At 41.5% G+C, this 7,127-nt stretch overlaps 1 pseudogene; it reads right to left on the bottom strand.

The window, feature by feature from the left end:
* Positions 1–393: 393 nt before the first annotated feature.
* The window catches only part of LOC102868607, a 13,681-nt pseudogene continuing 6,947 nt past the window's right edge, over positions 394–7,127 (bottom strand).

Raw genomic sequence — 7,127 nt, 5'->3', positions numbered from 1 at the left:
AGTTACTGTCTATCTTGATCAATATTTATTGTGAATTTGAAAGCTTTGCATTCTGCTTTACTTAAGTTAGGCCAAGGTAATACAGTGGAATATTCTTTTAAAAAAAAAAGTATAAGCAAATTACCACCTTCAGGTCAAAGATGACACATTGTACATTGGAAAATTTTGGATTTTGTGGGGTTTTTTGTTACATAATTTGTTTTATTTAAAAATCATAGGGTTGTACTTCTGCATAAAGTCTGTACCTCTAGCAATAAAAAATACTGACACATTAAAAAAAACAACAAAAATTAAGTAAAACCTCAGAATCTTTAATTCAATGCTCTAGTCTTTTCAAAGAAAAAAAAATGTCAGGGTCAGAATTTTGGAGTGGTTGGTGTGCATCTCTTCATCTTACTTTTTGACTGGCTGCCTGAGTGGCTACGATGATATAACTGAGCTGTTTGTGTTGCCCCCACTGCCATCGTCGTAGTCATTTGATGCTGCAAGATCGCAACTGCAGCTGCCTGGGACTGCATAAAGCTCTCTGCTCCACTAAGGTTGACAACAGCAGCCTGCTGAGCCAATTAAGGCCTGTTCTTGACTGGCTGAACCTTGTTCAGGACCCTGCTCCCCAGCTGTGGCTGTGCGTAACTGGAAGCTGTGGGCTGCTGAGGTGACCCTGGAGTGAACCGAGAGAGGAGCTGCTGCTGCTGCTAGCTGCTGGAGAACTGGAATAGATTTAATGGCCTGAGACTTGACGTATTTTTAAAACCAAATGGAACTCCTGCTTGTGAACCTGGCAGAGCACCTGGCAGTGCACTGTGCAGCAGACCTCCTGAGGGAAGAAGGCCACTCAGATTTATTCCTGCAGGTGTTACGGCACCAGTGTTATAGCCCGGCATGGAGTTTGAACCACTCATCAAAGCCTGGTCTCCACAAACAGAGCCCACTACATTGATGAAGTTAAGGCCAGCAGAAGTTGCCATGACTTGGGTAGTGGAGGTTCTGTGTGATGAGCTAGCAGGTGACAAGGCATGCCAGCTTGGCTGAGATCTACCGACGACTTCCTAGACAGACTCGGGGGCTTAGAAACAGGAGGAGGTGTTGGAAACTTTAGAAAGCTGCTTGCTTGTTGTGGGGTAAAATAGTTCCCTGAGCAACTAGTTCCTGAGTTTGAGGGAAGTTTGATGGGTGGAGGTCAATGCTTCACTCCCTTCCCCAGTACTGATGACTGAACTGACAGTCTCAGATTCCAATTTCTTTCCCAGAGAATGCTGACTCAGATTGGTTGAGCCACTGGAGGTGTGTGACATTTTGACTGGACATTTGTCTTCATTCTAGATCAATTCATGGTATTGACTATTCTCTGAGCATCAGTCTCTGATCCAATAATGAACCAATTCGAATGATTGTCTGTAGAAGAGTGGTATGAAGACATCTGGCTATCACTTTCTTCATCATCTTTACATGGCCGTACAGTGGATTAACAAGTGACAGCATAATGGGCAGTTTTGTTTTCAGATACTGATTACCACATCTTCACATTCAAACACATATTCATCTTTTACATCATGGGCTGGCCATATTGTCGGTTGTGAGTAATGAGATTTGATAGATTTTTTTTACATCTACTTCAGAAGGTACAGCCAAATGACAGGTGTTCCGTTTCCACATACCTACATAATTTCCTGCTTGAGAGATTTTGAGGTCATAATGCTGACCTGCTTTTCTTTTTTGTAAGAAATTAATCATAAATGAGGAGGTGAATAATGAGAGAGATCCTGCTACTGATTCAGAGAGGATCAAGAATACTTCTTGAAACACCATTTCATTGGACACGTGTTCATCTTCTGCTTATTACAGTGCAGTTTGTTTGTAGTGCAGGCTACAGACACAGAAGGGTCAAGACACAGTGGTTCAGCCGTAGCCAAGATCAGCTGGCTCTCAAGCAAAAGTTTGTCTTCCTGGATCTAGTTATGGTTTTCACTTGTTATTGAATGTACATCACAGATTAAAGTCTACATTGTCGGGCATAAAAGAAAATTTCTACTTTGGTAACCAAGAGATTTCATGTAACCAGACTGCCTGCAGTCATGTATTTCTGCTGACACATCCACAATGGAAAATAATAACCTGAGATTTTTCCAGATCAACCAAAATAGGAGGTAATTCTTCTACATTCAAATATTCAAGCAATTCCCCTTCTTCATAAGGCAATCAAATGGTCTGAGAGTCTGATCCATTTTCCTCCATGAGCATCAGAGCATATCCCTCATTTCCTGGGTATAGGAACAAAGGACAAAGTCTCTTGCATAACAAGCTTTTCTAACGAGTTCACATTTCTCCCTAATTTTTTAGCCTCTGGTTCTTTCTCACACTCTTCAGTACATAAATCATAAAGTTTTTAAAATATATATTTCCTTCCACCAAGTATTTCCTTTTAGGAGGTCTCTGTCGGGCACTTTCAGTAATATACTCTGCACAATCCAAAGCTAGTTCTGAAGCTTGTCGCACTGTGGTAGAAAATAGGAGTGCAAAAATAATAAAAAGTTTATGGGAGTTGATGAAGGGAGGTGAAAGTCCTGTCTTTAATATCAGTCTTAAAGTACTGTGCAGGCCACCCCATGCTGGGCCTCATGATGGTACCGCTGCTGCTCGCTCCCCTGTAAAGTTTCATTGAGACACTGATTTGCTTGTTTCTGATTCTTTTCATGCTACAAAGATGGATCTGAGGATTTGTAACAAATATCATACGACTCATAAAATTAAAATACAATTCTTAATTTTCTGTTATGTGCCGTCTAGTCACTTGCGACTCGTAGCAACCCTATGTACAACAGCCCTAAATCCTGCTCTATCCTGTGCCAAACTTATTGTCTCCAACACACCTACCCACATTACTCGTCACTGGATCAAATCCATCTTCCCCTCCGATACTGTCCCTCCACCCTCCCAAGCATGATGTCCCTCTTTAAGGACTGTTCCTCCTTGCAACATACCCTAAGTATGCTGGGTGAAGCCACCGAGTCCTTGCCTCCAAGAAACTGCCTTGTTTCATCCTCTCATGGATGAACCTGTTGTTTTAGCAGCCCATGGTACATTCAATACTCTTCTCTAGCACCATAGCTTGAAGGCATCAATTCTCCCTCTATCATCCCCAGTCATTGTCCAGCTTTCTGGCACATAGTACGTAATTGCAAAGACTATGGCCTGGATCAGGCACACCTGATGTTAGTCTCCAGACTGACATCGTTGCTCTTCAGTACTTTATAGAGTCTCTGACAGAAGACTTTCCCAATGCAATTTGTCTTTTAATTTCCTGGATGCTGGTACCAAGAGTGTTGATTGTGGAACCAAGCACACTGAAACTGTTAACAGTCTCAATCTCTTCACCATCTATCATGATGTTGTTGTCAGTTGGCCTAGTGGTGAGAATCTTTTTCTTGATATTGAGCTTCAATCCATATTTAAGGCTGTGGTCCTTGACCTTTTGCAGCAAATACCTCAGGTCCTACACAAGCAGCGTTGTGTCATCTGCATAACGCAGACTGTTGATGAGTCTTCCCTCCAATCCTGATGCCACATTCCTTCTCATACAGCTCAGCGTCCTAGATGATCTGTTCTGCAGACAGATTGAAGAGGTATGGATAATACTTTATGAGACTGAATTATTTCAAGCAACATAATGCTCTCTATACTCTCCCATGTTAGAGTATTTTAAGAAATCGTCCCTTAGTGCTGTATTCATTGTGTGAATATACCACAGTTTCTCAATCATTTGCTGATAGACATTTGGACTGTATATGTCTTGGGTGCAGCCAGAGTGCTCTTTGGAGGCAAGAATGATTGAGTCTTATAAGGACAAATACTGTATAAAACTGATTATTATAGAATGAATATGATGATCCAAGGAGGGGGAGGATGGATACAGAGGATTGAGAATGGGCAGGGGGTGGAGGAGTAAAGGAAAGGGGAAAGATCCAGTGTGAAAAACAATGTGTTCAAACTCTGTAAATAAACTAGTATAAAATTTAAAAAAACCAAAACCAGTAAGAGACCTAATAGAAAAACATTACCTATTCATGAATAGGAAGACTTGGTGAAAATAACAATCATACCAAAACCAATCTATATGTTCAAAACAATCCAAATACAGCTACTAAACTCATTTTTCAGAGAGAAAAAAGGCAATTCTAAGCATGATGTCCTTCTCCAAGGACAGGTCCCTCTTGGCCACATGCCCAAAGTACCTAAGATGGAGCTTCAAAATCCTTGCTTCTATGGAACAGCCTGGTTTCAATTTTTTCTAGGGTAAATCTGTTTGTTCTCTTGGCAGTCCTCTTCTCCAGCACTATTCTTCTGTCATCTTCGGTCATTGTCCAGCTTTCTGATGCATACCAAGTAATTGGGAAGACCTTGGCCTGAATGAGGCATAGGTTAGTCTCCAGGCTGACATCATTGCTCTTCAGAACTTTTGAGAGGTCCTTGACAGCAGCCTTCCTGAGAGCAATTGTTTTTATTTCCAGACTGCTGATGCCAAGAGTGTTGATTGTGGAGCCAAGCAGGCTGTAATTACCTCATCTCTTCTCCATATATCATAGTGCTGCTAATTGGCACAGGGGTGAGAATCTTTGTCTTCCTGATGTTGACCTTCAATCCATGCTCAAGACTGCAGTCCTTGACCTTCTGCAGCAAATGCTACAGGCCCTTCTCAGTTTCTGCGAGCAAGGTTGGGTCATCTGTAGGTTGAGGAGTCTTCTTCCTCCAAACCTAACTCCACATTCCTCCTCATAAAACCCAGCCTCTCAATCGATATGTTCTGCACACAGATTGAAAAGGCAGGGAGACGGGATGCATCCCTGACACACTCCTTTCCTGATTTTGAACCATGCAGTGTTCCTTGTTCTGTTCTAACGATTGTTTCCTGGCCCAAGTATAGGTTTTGTGTAAGGACAATCAACTATTCTGGATTCCTATTCTTCTCAAGGTTAGCCACAATTTATTATGATTCACACAAATGTCTCTGTGGAGTCAATGAAAAACAGACTTCCCTTTGGTACTGTTTTCAGCCCAAATCCATCTAACATTGATAATAATGTCTTTGGTGCCACAGTCTCTTCTAACATGGCTGGTTTCTGCTAATTCTCTGTGTACTACTACTGTTCCATTTTTTTAAAAATAATCCTCAACAGGACTTTGCTTGAGTATGGTATTAGTAATATTGTTCAATAATTTCCACACTCAAGGGAAGTCTGGTGGCCTAGTGGCAAGAAGCTGCACTGCAATCCCTGGTAGTACATGGTTCGAATCTACCAGATGCTCTGCTGAAGGAGGAGGGACAATTTCCTCCTGTACCAATCAGATCTGATTTGATGGTACACAAACAAAATAGTAATTTCCACACTCGTGTTGGGTTACCATTAAAAAAAGGGGGGGGGGGAATATGGATCTCTTCCAGTCAGTTGGCCTGGTAGCTGTCCTCAAGATGAACAATCTCCTCTCGTGAAATTAACTGCCTCTGAAAACCCACTGGACGGTCAGCGATGGATCAGTTCTGACTTTTGTAATACACAAGAACTTGGTAAGCACATCCAGGTCAGCATCTGTCTGTTGAAATAAGTCAGTTGGTAGCCCAATAATTCCTGGGGCCTTGTTCTTTGCCAACTCCTTCAGAGCAGCTTGAACTTCCTCCTTCATCACCACTGCCTCTTGTTTATATATTGTTTCATAAAATTTTCTGTGTCAGCCAGTTCTTTCTGGTATAGCGATTCCATGTACTCCATCTTCTTTCAATGCTTCCTGGATCATTCAATATTCTGACCATAGCATCCTTAAGTATTGCATTTCCCAATGCAATCTTGTCTTTTTCTTCTTATTAGTTTGCATAATTTGTATACATTGTTTGATTCTGCATTGTTTATGTAATATTTAGCTTACACTCTTTCATACAAGCATTCATTTACATTGTTATTTTACATAGTTATTATTAATCTATGCCTATTAGAGTTTCTTACCTTTACATTTTCAACATGTTTGGAAACATTAACAAAGAGGAGGACTCAGTGAAAGGGACTGACAGTGGTTACAACACAATTAAGTACAGCAGGTATTTCAAGTATAGGATCAGGCAAGGAAGGATTCTACCTGTTTTTAAAAGTGTGCTTAACAAGGAGTTGGAAACAACCCAGGTGGTCCATCAACAAACGAATGGATAGAGAAGCTGTGGTATATTCGCACAATACTATGCTGCATTGAAAAACAAGGAACTCATGCAATATTATTCAAAATGGGTGACCCTGGAGGACATTATGCTGAGTGAAATATCTCAGATGCAAAAGGACAAATATTGCATAGTGCCACTGTTGTAAAATGCAACTGATATCAGGGTTTGGGTAAGACTGAGAAAAACTGGATAAATTGTGTATACTGTACTGAAACAGATGAGTGAGTGAATAATTTAAAAGCGATGTATGATAGGGTCTTATGGGCATCACAGGAGTCCATAATTAAGGTTGCATAGTGGAATGTACTTGGGGCAGTGGGAGGGGTGTGGGGGGATTATGTACCAGAAAAGGAGTGTTTCTTTTACTTTTGAAAGAGAGGAGCGAACTGGGGGACTGGGGGGGGGAGGGATGGGCGGGGAAAGAAGTGCAACAATGAATGAACGGAAATCCAGAATCCCTGTAAATGCTCATTTTTTTTAAAAGTGTGCTTAAGCATTGACTGCATGATATTGAACATTACTGAAAGAAGACACCCTAGAGGGTAAAGCAAACTCTCATTGGATTTCCAGGTTTATAATCTTCTAGCCCTGTTCTGATGGTCTAGTCCACAGAGTGGCACTGGTAACCCACAGGCCGTTTCCCTGGCAGTCTGAATCTATCAATGGCTTGACAATAATCTGTGTGAGCTACAGTCTCAGAAACCTGCTGGTTAGCTACAATTTGGTTTCTACTTGAGAGCAGACAGACTTCCACATCTTTTTTTATGCTTATTTTGTGGGTACCGTCAAATCAGATCTGATTGGTACAGGAAGAGGTTGCCCCTCCTCCAGAAGAGCATCTGGTGGATTTTAACCGCATACCCGTAGATTGCAGTGCAACTTCTTGCCACTAGGCCACCAGAGCACCCCACCACATGCTTTT

Source organism: Elephantulus edwardii, unplaced genomic scaffold (assembly GCF_000299155.1).
Source record: "Elephantulus edwardii isolate Elephantulus edwardi_28Jun2011 unplaced genomic scaffold, EleEdw1.0 scaffold00030, whole genome shotgun sequence".
In the NCBI taxonomy this organism is placed as follows: domain Eukaryota; kingdom Metazoa; phylum Chordata; class Mammalia; order Macroscelidea; family Macroscelididae; genus Elephantulus; species Elephantulus edwardii.
Note: the sequence above shows the minus strand (reverse complement) of the source record. Positions and strands in the feature narration are given on the sequence as shown.